This window comes from Phacochoerus africanus, chromosome 9, assembly GCF_016906955.1.
Source record: "Phacochoerus africanus isolate WHEZ1 chromosome 9, ROS_Pafr_v1, whole genome shotgun sequence".
In the NCBI taxonomy this organism is placed as follows: Eukaryota; Metazoa; Chordata; class Mammalia; order Artiodactyla; family Suidae; genus Phacochoerus; species Phacochoerus africanus.
Genome location: NC_062552.1, coordinates 42758202 through 42773934, shown reverse-complemented (window position 1 = coordinate 42773934; position 15733 = coordinate 42758202). Strand labels below are relative to the sequence as shown.

The following is a 15733-nucleotide window of genomic DNA, read 5'->3' as shown; positions in this document are numbered from 1 at the left end:
CGCTAAAACATAATAATAATAGTAATAATTCAATTTTAAAAAATTAAGAAACCTGCCAAACATCGCACACCTCCTGGCAATACTCCTAAAATTCCACCTGAAATTTTTAGAGGCATCTTTTTCTACCTACGCCTGGTTCCTGGCAGTCATCAATCTGCAGCAGGCAGAGCCCCATATACCCCAGGGTTCTATCTCCAACAGTTTACTAAGAAGACTTAGCTTCTAGGGCAACAGTTCCCAAGTTACAGAGTCTTTCAAAAATCCCCTGGGAAGCTTGTTAAACTACAAATTCCTGGGCCTGGAGTAGGGAAATTCTGAGGCAGATCAATAGGGGGAGAAGCGGGAATCTGCATTCTTAATAAGCACCCCCATGCTTCTTTTTTTTTTTTTTTTGGTCTTTTTAGAGCCGTACCCATGGCATATGGAGGTTCCCAGGCTAGAGGTCTAATTGGAGCTGTAGCTGCCAGCCTACACCACAGCCACAGCAACTGAGGATCCAAGCTGTTTCGGCAAGGTACACCACAGCTCAAGGTAATGCCAGATCCTTAACCCACTGAACAAGGCCAGGGATTGAACCCGCATCCTCATGGATACTAGTGATGTTCATTAACCACTGAGCCACAACAGGAACTCCAAGCACCCCCGTGATTCTGATGCAGGCAATCTGTGAAATACACTTTGATAAGCAGAGGTCTAGGGAATTTATGTTAATCAGAGGCTCCCACTCAGGTTGCGGTTATTAGGTAGCTTCCCCCATTCCATTTTTCAAAGAAAAATCAAAAGATCTTAGCAGCCTCCAGTTTCTGAGGGGGGAACCTAGCAGGTATAAAGAATTGGAGATTTTCAATGCAGAAAGAATTCTACTCCAGAACACTTATAGGAACAACCTTTTTGGGGTGCAGCTGGAGAACCCACATTTTTAACAAGCATGAAGGTGAATCTTGTCTGGAAAATGTGGGGGCCACTGACTTTTACAGCAGCTCTGTTTGGGGCTGTACCGAGACCAATACCAGCAGATTCCTTTGGAGAACGGTGCAGAGACTTCTGCCTTTCCTGTGCACTGAGGTCCCTGGTAAGCTGCTCTCTACATCCAGGTGGGCATTCAGTGGGTTTTTACTTTCTTTTTATTATTATTATAGTTGATTTAAAATGTTGTGCCAATTTCTGCTGTACAGAAAAGTGACCCTGTTATGAATTTATATACATTCCCTTTCTTATATCATGTTCCATATCAAGAGATTGGACATAGTTCCCTGTGCTATACAGCAAGACCCGATTGCTTATTTGTTCTCAGTGTAATAGTTTGCATCTACTAACCCCAAACTCCCAGTCCATCCCACTCCCTGCCCACTACCCCTTGGCAACCACAAGTCTGTTCTCCATGTCTGTGAGTCTGTTTCCGTTTTATACTAGGTTCATTTGTCCCATGGTTAGATTGCACATATAAGTGACATTATATGGCATTTGTCTTTCTTTTTCAGACTAATTTCAGTTAGGATGAGAATCTCTAGTTGCATCCATGTTGCTGCAAATGGCATTATTTCATTCTTTTTTATAGTTGAATAGTATTCCATTGTGTAGATGTACCACATCTTCTTCATCCACTCACCTATCGATGGACACTTAGGTTGTTTCCATGTCTTGGCTATTGTGAATAGTGCTGCTATGAATATAGGGGTGCATGTATATTTTTGATTCATAGTTTTGTCCAGATATATGCCCAGGAGTCTTTGAGCAGCTTTTTTTTTTTTTTTTCTGTTTTTGTCTTTTTAGGGACTTACCTGTGGCATGTGGAGGTTCCCAGGCTAGGGGTCTAATCGGAACTGTAGCTGCCGGCCTACACCACAGCCACAGCAACACCAGATCCAAGCTGCGTCTGTGACCTACACCACAGTCCATGGCAACGCCAGATCCTTAACCTACTGAGCAAGGCCAGGGATGGAACCCGAAACCTCATGGTTTCCAGTCAGATTCGTTTCCACTGTGCCATGACGGGAACTCCTGAGTGGCTTTTGACTTTAGATTTCCTCCCCTATAGGATCTAAAGAAGACATTTTCACCCATCTTATATAGTGTGGGACAGAATCAGACAAGAGGCTTCATTTTTTTCCAGTTCTCTTCCTGTTTATTGAACCCTCATAGAGTACTTAAAGTTGAAACAGACTCAGCTGAGAGCTCCAAGATTGTCCACTGATTTCAGAAAAAAATCTCTAACCTCTGCTAATTACAAGCATTATCACTGTCCAAGAGGCCAAGTGGGACCAAGGCATCTGGGAGGAAAGACTACACACATGGGAATTGTTGTTTTTGTTTTTGTTATTTTTTCTTATATAGAAATATATTTTTCAATTGAAGTATTGTTGGTTTACAATGTTGTGTTAGTTTCACATGTTCAGCAGAGTGATTCAGTTCTGTACAGCACTGGGAACTATACTTAACATCTTGCAATAATCTACATGGGAAAAGAATATATTCTGACAAAGAATATATATATATGTATACATCACATGGAAATTGTTGAGTAAAGAGAAGATAAAAGTGAGATGGGGGAGTTCTCTGATGGCCTGGTGGGTTGAGACTCCTGCATTCTCACCGCTGTGACTCTGGTTGCTGCTGTGTGGCGTAGGTTCAATCGCTGGCCCAGGAATTCCCACATACTGCCTGTGTGGCAAAAAAAGAAAAAAAAAAAACAAAAAAAGAAAACAGGAGTTCCCGTCGTGGCGCAGTGGTTAACGAATCCGACTAGGAACCATGAGGTATCGGGTTCGGTCCCTGGCCTTGCTCAGTGGGTTAACGATCCGGCGTTGCCATGAGCTGTGGTGTAGGTTGCAGACGCGGCTCGGATCCCGCGTTGCTGTGGCTCTGGCGTAGGCCAGTGGCTACAGCTCTGATTTGACCCCTAGCCTGGGAACCTCCATATGCCGCGGCAGCGGCCCAAGAAATAGCAAAAAGACAAAAAAAAAAAAGAAAGAAAAAGAAAACAAGAGAGAACCTGAAATAAACGTTGCAACTCTCATTTAAAAAAAGAAAAAAAGAAAAAGTGAGATGGGCTTTTCTCTGAAAGGAACCATGATTTTTTTTTTTTGGAATTTTTATTTTTAAGGGCTGCACCCACGGCATATGGCGTTTCCCAGGATAAGGGTCGAATCAGAGCTGCAGCTGCCGGCCTGCACCACTGCCACAGCAACACAGGATCCAAGCTGTGTCTGCAACCTACACCACAGCTCAGAGCAAAGCTGGATCATTAACCCACCGAGCAAGGCTAGGGATCGAACCCACGTCCTCATGGATGCTAGCCTGGTTAATTACCACTGAGCTGTGACAGGAACTCTGGAAACATGATTTTAACGAAATCTAGCTGTTTTCTGTCAAATGACAAAACTAAAACAATTTATAGGATGAGTTTGATGCTCTTTATTCAAGGGGAAACAATCCATGGACTGGGGGAGGGGATTTGGGGCAAGAGTGTGCTTTCTAGAACATTAGAAGAAACAACCAGGAAATAGGACATGATGAGCTGGGGCCGCAAAGCTGACCTAATGTAGAAAGATCTAGGAAGAAGGAAATAAGTACAGACCCCAGTGTGGGCTTGGCGTTTGGGGATTGGTAGGCTGGATTTTCTGCATTTAGGACTAAAGGGAGCATTTATGAGAATATGAAAGTTTGGTTTGCTAATGTGTCACCCTGGGCAGCTGCAACTGGCTCCATCCCAAGCCTAGAAATGGATTTCAACACCACTGTCTCTGAAGTGAGGGTACAAAGAAACAGGGCAAAACTGCACAAATGATACTTCATTGTTAGATACAAAGTCCTTCCTGATCATCTGAGACTTCTTGGAGCCTAAAGCGTTTTAAAGAGGGAGACTCTATTAGTCACAGAGAATACTGCCAGAGCTGCCGGCTGCAGCGGGCGAGGCAAAGAAGGACAAAGGACATTCTTCGGAAAGATGTGATGTTGGAGAAGAAACAGTGGGGCTTGGCTTAGGGCTTTTTCTTTTTTGCTTTTTAGGGCTGCCCCTGTGGCATATGGAAATTTCCAAGCTAGGGGTCAAACAGGAGCTGCAATTATGCCACAGCCACAGCAATGCCAGATCCGAGCCGTATCTGTGATCTGCACCACAGCTCACAACAACACCAGGTCCTTAACCCACTGAATGAGGCCAGGGATTGAATCTGCCTCCTCATGGATACTAGTCGGGTTCATTAAGGCTGAATCACAACAGGAATTCCTGGCTTGGGGCTTTTCCTTTGTCCTGGGAAAAGTCATTCAGGTTTGCATGATGATGGTTAAGTCATAGGCTGAACTGGATCCAGAGAATGACAGTTTCAGCACTCTTAGAAAACACATGGGAATGGTTCTCTCACCTTTCTTTGAAAACCACAACATCATTTTGGGTACAGCTGATTCTTTTATGCCAGTGGCCAGCAGCTCTATTCAGGGCCAATGGCATTATCTGCCACTTCAACAGGAAGCAGAGTTAACACAAAGGGAAGGTTAGAGGCGGGCCTATGCAAGGGCATTTTTGGAAATTCCAGGGGTAGCTTGTCAAGTCAACAAGGAGGCTTCCTGAATAAGTAACAGGTCTCTTTCTGTTCATATGCTGAATCAAGTTTTTGAGCATAAGCTGGGCTTCCACTACCACTGGAGAAAGCTAGAGCTGCAGCCCCTTTCCAAAGCAGTGCCTGCTGATGAGAACAGCATGGCACAGACACGCAAGCAAGCATGTCAGTCACCACTGTAGAGCACAGGGAATTCTATCCAGTCTCTTGGGACAGGATGGAGATGATACAAGAAGAGGAATGCATATATATATATGTATGTACGACTCATCACTTTGCTGTACAGCAGAAATGGGCACAACACTGTAAATCAACGATAGTAAAAAAAAATATATTGGAGATCCTGTTGTGGCACAGCGGAAATAAATCCGACTAGGAACCAGGAAGTTGCAGGTTCAATCCCTGGTCTCGTTCCGTGGATTAAGGATCTGGCATTGATGTGAGCTGTGGTGTAGGTTGCAGATGAGGCTCAGATCCTGTGTTGCGGTGGCTGTGGTGTAGGCCCGCAGCTGTAGCTCTGATTCAACCCCTAGTCTGGGAATCTCCATGTGCCTTGGGTGCAGCCCTAAAAAAAAAAAAAGTCAGTGACTGATGCCCTATCAATAGTTGGGCTGAATGACTACACACCAGGAAAGGAAGTCAACTAACCACACTTGGGTTTTTTGGTTGAATTTCTGGGAAGAGTATTTTGGACCAACACCCCCCCTCCCCCTGCCCCCCAGCCCACATACACATACACAAAGTTCCCTACTTTGGATGGCATTTCTTTTTTTTTTTTATAATTTTTTTATTTTCCCACTGTACAGTAAGGGGGTCAGGTTATCCTTACATGTATACATTACAATTACATTTTTTTTCCCCCACCATTTGTTCTGTTGCAACATGAGTATCTAGACAAAGTTCTCAATGCTATTCAGCAGGATCTCCTTGTAAATCTATTCTAAGTTGTGTCTGATAAGCCCAAGCTCCCGATCCCTCCCACTCCCTCCCCCTCCCCCTCCCATCAGGCAGCCACAAGTTTCTTCTCCAAGTCCATGATTTTCTTTTCTAAGGAGATGTTCATTTGTGCTGGATATTAGATTCCAGTTATAAGTGATATCATATGGTATTTGTCTTTGTCTTTCTGGCTTATTTCACTCAGTATGAGAGTCTCTAGTTCCATCCATGTTGCTGCAAGTGGCATTATGTCATTCTTTTTTATGGCTGAGTAGTATTCCATTGTGTATATATACCACATCTTTCGAATCCAGTCCTCTGTCGATGGACATTTGGGTTGTTTCCATGTCCTGGCTATTGTGAATAGTGCTGCAATGAACATGCGGGTGCACGTGTCTCTTTTAAGTAGAGTTTTGTCCGGATAGATGCCCAAGAGTGGGATTGCGGGGTCATATGGAAGTTCTATGGATAGATTTCTAAGGTATCTCCAAACTGTTCTCCATAGTGGCTGTACCAGTTTACATTCCCACCAACAGTGCAGGAGGGTTCCCTTTTCTCCACAGCCCCTCCAGCACTTGTTATTTGTGGATTTATGAATGATGGCCATTCTGACTGGTGTGAGGTGGTATCTCATGGTAGTTTTGATTTGCATTTCTCTTATAACCAGCGATGTTGAGCATTTTTTCATGTGTTTGTTGGCCATCTGTATATCTTCTTTGGAGAAATGTCTATTCAGGTCTTTTGCCCATTTTTCCATTGATTGATTGGCTTTTTTTGCTGTTGGGTTGTATAAGTTGTTTATATATTCTAGAGATTAAGCCCTTGTCTGTTGCATCATTTGAAACTATTTTCTCCCATTCTGTAAGTTGTCTTTTTGTTTTCTTTTTGGTTTCCTTTGCTGTGCAAAAGCTTTTCAGTTTGATGAGGTCCCATGGGTTTATTTTTGCTCTAATTTCTATTGCTTTGGGAGACTGACCTGAGAAAATATTCATGATGTTGATGTCAGAGAGTGTTTTGCCTATGTTTTCTTCTAAGAGTTTGATGGTGTCCTGTCGTATATTTAAGTCTTTCAGTGGGTGGCATTTCTTTTTATTCAAATAATAGTGATTATGATGATATCAGCCAGATAACTTATTAGAGCTTTATTCCGGATGGGCATTGCATAAAATGCTTTACATAGGCTATTTCATTTCATTGTCATACCAATTCTGTAAGGTAAGTATTGTTGTCCTCAGTTGATCTTATTTTATTCTTTTGGCTACATCTATGACAAGAGGAAGTTCCCAGGCCAGGGATGGACCCTACACCCTAGCAGCAAGCATAGCAGTGAAATGCCATTCAAGACAGGGAACTTTGTATGGGGGGAGGGTTCCGAACTGCTCTTCCCAGAAATTCAGCTGAAAAACCAGAGTGTGGCTAGTTTTCTTCCTTTCCTGGTGTGATGTCATTCAGCCCAGCTATTCACAGGACATCAGTGACTGACATTCTTTTTTCTTTTTACTAAAGTAGAGTTGATTTACAATGTTGTGCCAATTCCCTTCACCCACTGAGCCATCGGGGAACTCCCTCATTTTATAAAAGCTTGAGCTCAGAGAGGTTCTATAGAGAACCCAAAACCTGAAAAATGTCAGAGAATTTAGTTTAATGATGTGCTTCCTTTTTTAGGACAGTGTCCATTCTCCTGGCTTAGTTACACCGTATGGTGTTCATTCATTTGTTCATGCCTTCATCCATAAAGTTAGTACTGGGTGCATCCTCTGTGCCAAGTGTTGTGTTGGGCATTTCGGAAATAGCCATGAACCAGGCAGACACTGTCTTGGCCCTCATGGAACTTAGACAGATGCACATCAGGGGAGGCAAGCCTCCCTCAGCATTTTACTGGATCCCAAAGTAAAGATGGATTGACAGGGAAGCAGAAAGACAAATTGGGATACATTCACAAATCATCATAGGACTGCTACCATGGAATACTACTGAGTCAATAAAAAGAATTGTGCTACTGGTGCATCCAACAGCATGAACAAATCTCAAAAGCATTATGCTCAGTGAAAGGAAGATAGTGCCTGCTTCCGCAGCACATTCGCTAAAATCGGAACAATACAGAGAAGTTGAGCATGGTCCTTGCGCAAAGATGACATGCAAATTCAGGAATCGTTCCATGTTTTTAGAAAAAATATTTTTTATTTATTTTATTTTATTTTATTTTATTGTCTTTTGTCTTTTTAGGGCCACACCCAAGGCATATGGTAGTTCCCAGGATAGGGGTCCAATCAGACCTGCAGCTGCCGGCCTACACCACAGCCACAGCAATGCCAGGTTGCCAGGTCTGAGCTGCGTCTGCGACCTACACCACAGCTCACAGCAACGCCGGATCCTTAACCCACTGAGCAAGGCCAGGGATTGAACCTGAAACCTCATGGTTCCCAGTCAGATTCATTTCCACTGCTCCACGACAGGAACTCCTGTTTTTAAAATAAAAATCATTAAAAATAAGAAAAATAAAAATAAAAAAGAAGGAAGATATAAACCATATGCTATGTGATTCCACTTATATAAGCCAGTAGAAAAGGCAAAAATCATAGTGATAGAAGCCAAATCAGCAGTTGCCAGAGGCCAAAGGTTGGGAATAGAAAGAGACTGATGACAAAGGGCAAAAGGAAACGTTTGGGGGTGATAGAAATAGTCTGTACCTTGGTTCTGTGGGTGGTTATGCAACTGAACACATTTGTCAAAACTCAATGAATTGTATACTTAAAATTGGTGAAGTTGGAGTTTCCATCGTGGCTCAGTGGTTAACAAACCTGACCAGTAACCATGAGGTTGCCGGTTCAGTCCCTGGCCTCGCTCAGTGGGTTAAGGATCCGGCATTGCCTTGAGCTGTGGTGTAGGTCGCAGATGTGGCTTGGATCCTGTGTTGCTGTGGCTGTGGTGTAGGCCAGCAGCTGTAGCTCTGATTTGAACCCTAGCCTGGGAACCTGCTTATGCCATGGGTGCAGCCCTAAAAAGCAAAAAAATAAATAAAAAAATAAAAATAAATAAAATTGGTGAAGTTTATTGTATGTAAGTTACAATTCAATCAAGCTGACTTAAAAAAAAATTAGGAACCTGGGATCGACATCCCACCCTCTTCCACTAACATGCAAGATGACATTAGACAAAGCACTGAGTCTATGTTTTGATATTTTCTTTTATAATATGAAGCTCATGAGACCTGTTCTGCCTCTTTTATTACTAAGTCAAGAGAACTGCTGAGGCGCAGGAAAAAATTTACATGGCTTTCCATGTATTTTAAAATGTATTTATTAAATATGTATTAAATATGTGTGCATTAAATATGTATTTCCATATTTAATGGAACTTAACTGTTGCTCTTCCCTCCCTGAGGACTATTCTATCTGAATTCTCAGGGGCCTAGAGTGAATTTAATTTCATGGGTTTCAGGACATTTTGGTTTTTGACCTTCTTGAAAGAAGGGCAGTGGCGGAGGCTGTGACAGGCTTTCGAGTCCTGGGTCCACGTATTTCAGAGGATACCCAGCCATCTGTTTGGGGTTTGGACCATCAAGTGGCTGAACAGATGGAAGCAACATCTTCTGAAGCTCTTTGCCAGTGACCACACATCCCTGCAGAGGGAAGAGATCCAGGGACCCTGCCCAGCTGGATGAGAGACAGATGCTGAGGGTGGGTCCATGGAGCCTGGTCACAGAACACAATAAGCAATCGATGGTTGGCCACATGTTCAGAAAAGCGCTTTGGTCCTTATCCAGGGATGTATCTCGTTAGTGCTGACTGTTTTCCTGAAGAAGCAGAAACATTCTCTTCCCAATGCTGAATGCAATTCTCATGTCACCATTTTTTATTATTTATTTTAGGGCCACATTCGCAGCATATGGAAGTGCCCAGGCTAGGGGTCAAACCCGAGCTACAGTGGCCGTCCTACATCAGAGCCACAGCAACGGCAGATCCGAGCCATGTCTGTGACCTACACCACAGCTCACGGCAACGCCAGATCCTTAACCACTGAACGGGGCCAGGGATCGAACCTGGGTCCTCATGGATACTAGTTGGGTTCGATAGGGCTGAGCCATGAGAGGAACTCCCACCATTTTTTATTTTATTGAATTTATTTAAGTGTTCAAAAAATCACCAGTTTTTACACTATTCCTATGAGGGGCCAGCAAAATCCATCTTGACATATTAATCATCCACCTGGTATTTGATCCAGTTCCCCAAATTCGCTTGGTCCCAGGCTAGATGCTAAAGAGAAAAACAGGAAGAATATTGCATATTCCTCATCCTTGAGGCCATTAAACTTAATGTTTCCTGAGAATTCAGCCTCTTCACTTAGTGGGTCAGGAAAAACAAAACATTTATTACATGAAAAGATGCCCATTATGAAGCATTTCAGAATTAGAATATTTAAAAATACGAAAAAAACCCATGAATTCCACTTCTGACATATAGTCTATTCCCTTATAGCTTCTTATTATGTATATATGCATATTTTACAATAATATAAAATCTTATTGATGGAAATCTTGGCCACCAGAGCTCTCAAGGAGTTACTAGGTTGTAATGACACCTATTTTTTTTATTTCTAGATTGTCCTTCTCTAGAATGGCCCTTTGTGCCTAATGCTCTCACAACAGATTGCCCCACTCAAAATACAATGGATACTTGGATGCCTCAGCTTTTTAGGGAGTCATGTCCATTAAGCTTTCCTATATTCAAATGAACAGTTACTCAGTGCAAAAATCTAGAAGACACAGCAGGATGAAGTTACTTTTAATCCCACCACCAACAATAACCATGGCATCTTGGGCTATGTCCTAGATCTCCCCCTGCCATGCTTATTTTTCTTCATACAAATGTTAGTTAGGTTTCTAGCATGGCTCATACCCGGCTCCCCATGTTGATAGCTATTCCTCCGCAGCATGCTTCGCACTGGTTGCATATAATTCCACTAAGTGGATGGGCTGGAGGTGAGCAGCCAAGCCTGTGCTGTGTGGAGGTTATTTCCAGTTGACTCTGCTTATCGCAAGCAATGCTGCCATAAATAGCCTTGCATGTGCAGGTGTGTGTACCTTCAGTTATTGCCTCAGGACAAATTCCAATAAGTGGAAGTGCTGAGTCCTATTGTACTGAGTTGTATTATGTTTTGAAAAGAATATAATCACCAAAGGTCTCCAGTTTCTCACCCTCTGAAAGCACGTATAGAAGGGTGAAGGTGGTTGGAATTCCTTCAGCCATAGACCCTGAGAATGCAGGAGGTAACTCTTCAAAAAGGAAGCAAAGGAATTGGGCTCTGGTTTGGCGGCGTACAAAAGGCAACACAAAAGCAGGAAGTATTAGCACTCACGACATGGGACACAGCAATGTCCACTCTTGTTCTTTGTTAGATGCTGTGATCCAAGTAAAAATACATTTACCAAGAGCAGAAAATACATTTCCTGTAGTAGACCCTTTAAATGGGATAATGGCTAGTAGACCCTTTAAATGGGATAATGGCTAGGATAATGGCTAGAACAGGTATCTTAAGAGGAAAAGAAAGTCACGCTGTGTTAACGGTGTGCTGCAACCAGAATAGAGCCAGTTTTATCATCATTAAATCACTTAATCTTCACCCAAGCCTTTTGATCTATGTTAGGGACTGAATGTACGCCCCCCCACCCCCACCCCCCGCCACCTGCTGCACCTCACCCATTAAATTCAAATACTTTAGTCCTAACCCCCAGAGTGGCTCTATTTGAGGATGAGGGTGTCTAAAGAAGTCCTGAAGGTTAGGAGTTCCCATCACGGCCCAGCAGAAACGAATCCGACTAGGAACCAAGAGGTATCGGGTTCGATCCCTGGCCTCGATCAGTGGGTTAAGGATCCGGTGTTGCCGTGAGCTGTGGTGTAGGTAGCAGACGCGGCTTGGATCTGGCATTGCTGTGGCTGTGGCTTAGGACGGCAGCTATAGCTCCAATTAGACCCCAAGCCTGGGAACGTCCATATGCTGCATGTGCGGCCCTAAAAAGACAAAAAGACCAAAAAAAAAAAAAAAAGAATGCATGAAGGTTAAATGAGGCCATATGGGTGGAGCCTTGATGCTCATAAGAAGAGACACCCGGGCAACGACTGTCTCTCTCTCTGTAAGTGTGCATCCAGGAAAGGCCATGTGAGGACAGAGCAAGAAGACAGCCACCTACAAGCCAGGGAGAGGGCTCTCACCAGAACCTGAATTTGCCAGCACCTTGATCTTAAACTTTCCAGCCCTCCATTACTGTGAGAAAATTAATTTCTGTTCTTTAAACCACCCGGGCTATGGTATTTTGTCACAGCAGCCCGAGCAGGCTAATACCACGTGGGGACTATTATTGTCACCTATGTTATAGATGAGAAAACGTCAACAAAAATTAATAGTTTGCACAAGGTCGACCAGTAAGCCATAACCAGCTTTGAAGTTCACCTCTCTTTGATGTCCACTTTTTCTCTGCTTTATCTCTGTGACTCCAGAGTAGGGAAAATTGGTGACTGTCCTTTGAATGTGATCTGGGACCCTCTATTCAGCCCCTTAGGTCCCAAAGCATGTCATTAACTGTCTGTCTCTGTTCCTGAAAAGCCATTGTTAAAGAATCCAGCATTTCAGAGCCTCCTCTCTTTTTTTGGACTCCCCCACCCCATGAAATTCTGAAACCCAGAGTTCCTGTCATGGCTCAGCGGTTAATGTACCCAACTAGCATCCATGAAGATGTGGATTCAATCCCTGGCCTCGCTCAGTGGGTTAAGGAACTGGTGTTGCCAGGAGCTGTGGTGTAGGTCACAGACTTGGCTCAGAACCTGCATTGCTGTGGCTGTGGTGTAGGATGGCAGCTCATTTTCCATTGAAATCAATTTTTACTAGCAATTATCTTTTGAAATATCTAAATAACTTACAGCAACACCAATGTACAAACGGAAGCCCTAGCTTTAGCGTTACAAACACACACACACACACACAAATAGAAGTTTATTCACAACATTATATATTCTTAGAATTTGAGGGGCTTTTGTTTGTTTGTTTGTTTGGGGGTTTTTTGGTATCCATAGCATATGGAAACTACCTGGCCAGTGATGGCGTCTGAGCCATAGCTGTGCCAATACCATATCCTTAACCCACTGCACCAGGCCAAGAATTGAACCCACGTCGCCACAGAGATAACCCTGGATCCTTAACCCCCTATGCCACAGGGGGAACTCTAGAATCGGAGATGTTAATCATCAAGGTATGACATACTATCACAGGTAAGAAAACCAAAGCTCCAAGAAGTTAAGTGACTTGTCCTCCAATCATAAAACATCATGAATCTGAGGTCCTACTAAGAAGTTAAGCCCCTTCATGAAAACTGCATTAACATGAAAGACTACCTAGGAGACTACATGTCAGGAGAAATACGTATATGGAGTATGACTTTTCCTGTTTTGTGTCTCATCAACACTTGCAAGCCAGGCATGATTCCTCTAATGCTCTTGCTGTTAATAAATATCCATGTGGACACACGCACTCACAAAAGATTTCAGACCATGTTTTTTTTGTTTTTGTTTTTGTCTTTTTGCCATTTCTTGGGCCTCTCCCGCAGCATATGGAGGTTCCCAGGCTAGGGGTCAAATCGGAGCTGTAGCCACCAGCCTACACCAGAGCCACAGCAACGCAGGATCTGAGCCGCGTCTGCTACCTACACCACAGCTCACGGCAACGCCGGATCCTTAACAAACTGAGCAAGGGCAGGGACCAAACCCGGTACCTCATGGTTCCTACTCGGATTCGTTAACCTCTGCACCATGAAGGGAACTCCCTCAGACCATGTGTTCTGATCCCCCCAAAAAACATGTAGACAACTCACCTATTAATTTTAGCATTCGTCCCATTACTCAAAGAAGCCTGTCTTTGCTCTCACATTCCCAACCTCAGTTATTATCTACCCAACTGCCCCAAAGCAGAAACTCAGGAACCATCTTTGCCCCTCCCCCCTCATAGCAATCCATTTCGGTCAGTTATGTGGATGTGGCTTCATTCCCAACACTCAAACCACCCGCTTCACACTCTTCCCAATAAGTCCCGCCCCATCGCAGTCAGCATCACTACTCCCTTCTAAATCACACCAGCCTCCTGACCAGCCTCTCCACCAATGCACTCTCTGCAGGGTGAGAAACTTCAAGAATGTTTAAGGAATGCACAGCAGTAAGAAATTACTAAATTAAAAAAAATATTTGTCATACTCCACATACGTATTTCTCCTGACATGTATCCCTAGGTAGTCTTTCATGTTAATGCAGTTTACATGAAGGGGCTTAACTTCTTAGTAGGACCTCAGATTCATGATGTTTTATGATTGGAGGACAAGTCACTTAACTTCTTGGAGCTTTGGTTTTCTTACCTGTGATAGTATGTCATACCTTGATGATTAACATCTCCGATTCTAGAGTTCCCCCTGTGGCATAGGGGGTTAAGGATCCAGGGTTATCTCTGTGGCGACGTGGGTTCAATTCTTGGCCTGGTGCAGTGGGTTAAGGATATGGTATTGGCACAGCTATGGCTCAGACGCCATCACTGGCCAGGTAGTTTCCATATGCTATGGATACCAAAAAACCCCCAAACAAACAAACAAACAAAAAGCCCTCAAATTCTAAGAATATATAATGTTGTGAATAAACTTCTATTTGTGTGTGTGTGTGTGTTTGTAACGCTAAAGCTAGGGCTTCCGTTTGTACATTGGTGTTGCTGCTGTGTTTAGACTGTTGAATACTCCCTGAGCGGAAATCTCTCTTTTTGGTCTTACATGGTCCACAAGAGGGCGCCCATCAGACATTAGTTATAGCCTTGGTGTCACAGAAATCCCTGTCTTAAATTTCAGAAATTCTGGTAAGCACAGGATGATAAGCAACTTTGTGCTGTAAATTATTTAGATATTTCAAAAGATAATTCCTACTAAAAATTGATTTCAATGGAAAAAAAGAATATCTTCAAAAATGGGATGAATTTGTGATTTTACCCATGATGTTTGAGAAATGATATATATCAAATATGTATGGGAGTTCCTGCTGTGGCACCAGTGGAAACAAATCTGACTAGGAACTATGAGGTTTCGGGTTCTATGCCTGGCCTTGCTCCATGGGTTAAGGATCCAGTGTTGCCATGAGCTGTGGTGTAGGTTGCAGATGCAGCTTGGATCCTTCACTGCTGTGCTATGGCACAGGCGATGGCAGTAGCTCCGACTTGACCCCTAGCCTGGGAACCTCCATATGATGCGGGTGTGGCCCTAAAAAGCAAAAAAAATAAATAAATAAAAATAAATGGGAGTTCCCGTCGTGGCGCAGTGGTTAACGAATCCGACTAGGAACCATGAGGTTGCGGGTTCAGTCCCTGCCCTTGCTCAGTGGGTTAACGATCCGGCGTTGCTGTGGGCTGTGGTGTGGGTTGCAGACGCGGCTTGGACCCCGCGTTGCTGTGGCTCTGGCGTAGGCCGGTGACTACAGCTCCGATTCAACCCCTAGCCTGGGAACCTCCATATGCCGCGGGAGCGGCCCAAGAAATAGCAACAACAACAAGACAAAAAAAAATGGAATATGTATGAAGCTAAGCTAGCAGTTCCTTTTTTTTTTTTTTGTCTTTTTGCTATTTCTTTGGGCCGCTCCCGCAGCATATGGAGGTTCCCAGGCTAGGGGTCGAATCGGAGCTATAGCCACCGGCCTGCGCCAGAGCCACAGCAACGGGGATCCGAGCCGCGTCTGCAACCTACACCACAGCCCACGGCAACGCCGGATCGTTAACCCACTGAGCAAGGGCAGGGACTGAACCCGCAACCTCATGGTTCCTAGTCGGATTCGTTAACCACTGCGCCACGACAGGAACTCCTAAGCTAGCAGTTCTATTCAACACTATAGAGAATTCCCAATTCCTTAAGTTATCAACTTCTTACTTAATGGTCATGCTTCCCAGTTACTTCTGTTTGATCTGCCTCAGAGGGTTGTTGGGGAGATTAATTTAACATGTATGAAAATGACTTGAAAAGCTACTAAAATCAGAGGCTACTCTTATTAGGCAGAAGTTTATTGCCGAAAAATCAGGGCATGGGATGTGTGTTAATTATCCTAATTATAATTATATATTTGTAGCAGAAAAATACTCAAATGACATCATAAAAGATCCAGTTTTTTTCTTCTGGAAATGTATTCATTTTAAGTTCTCATCAAACAGAAGAAAAGTGCCTACATAAG

At 43.5% G+C, this 15733-nt stretch overlaps 1 non-coding gene across 1 annotated transcript; it reads left to right on the top strand.

The window, feature by feature from the left end:
• Positions 1-7554: 7554 nt before the first annotated feature.
• Positions 7555-7661, top strand: LOC125137087 (U6 spliceosomal RNA). Its single transcript, XR_007137392.1, has one exon. It is a non-coding gene; the product is annotated as a U6 spliceosomal RNA (small nuclear RNA).
• Positions 7662-15733: the final 8072 nt, after the last annotated feature.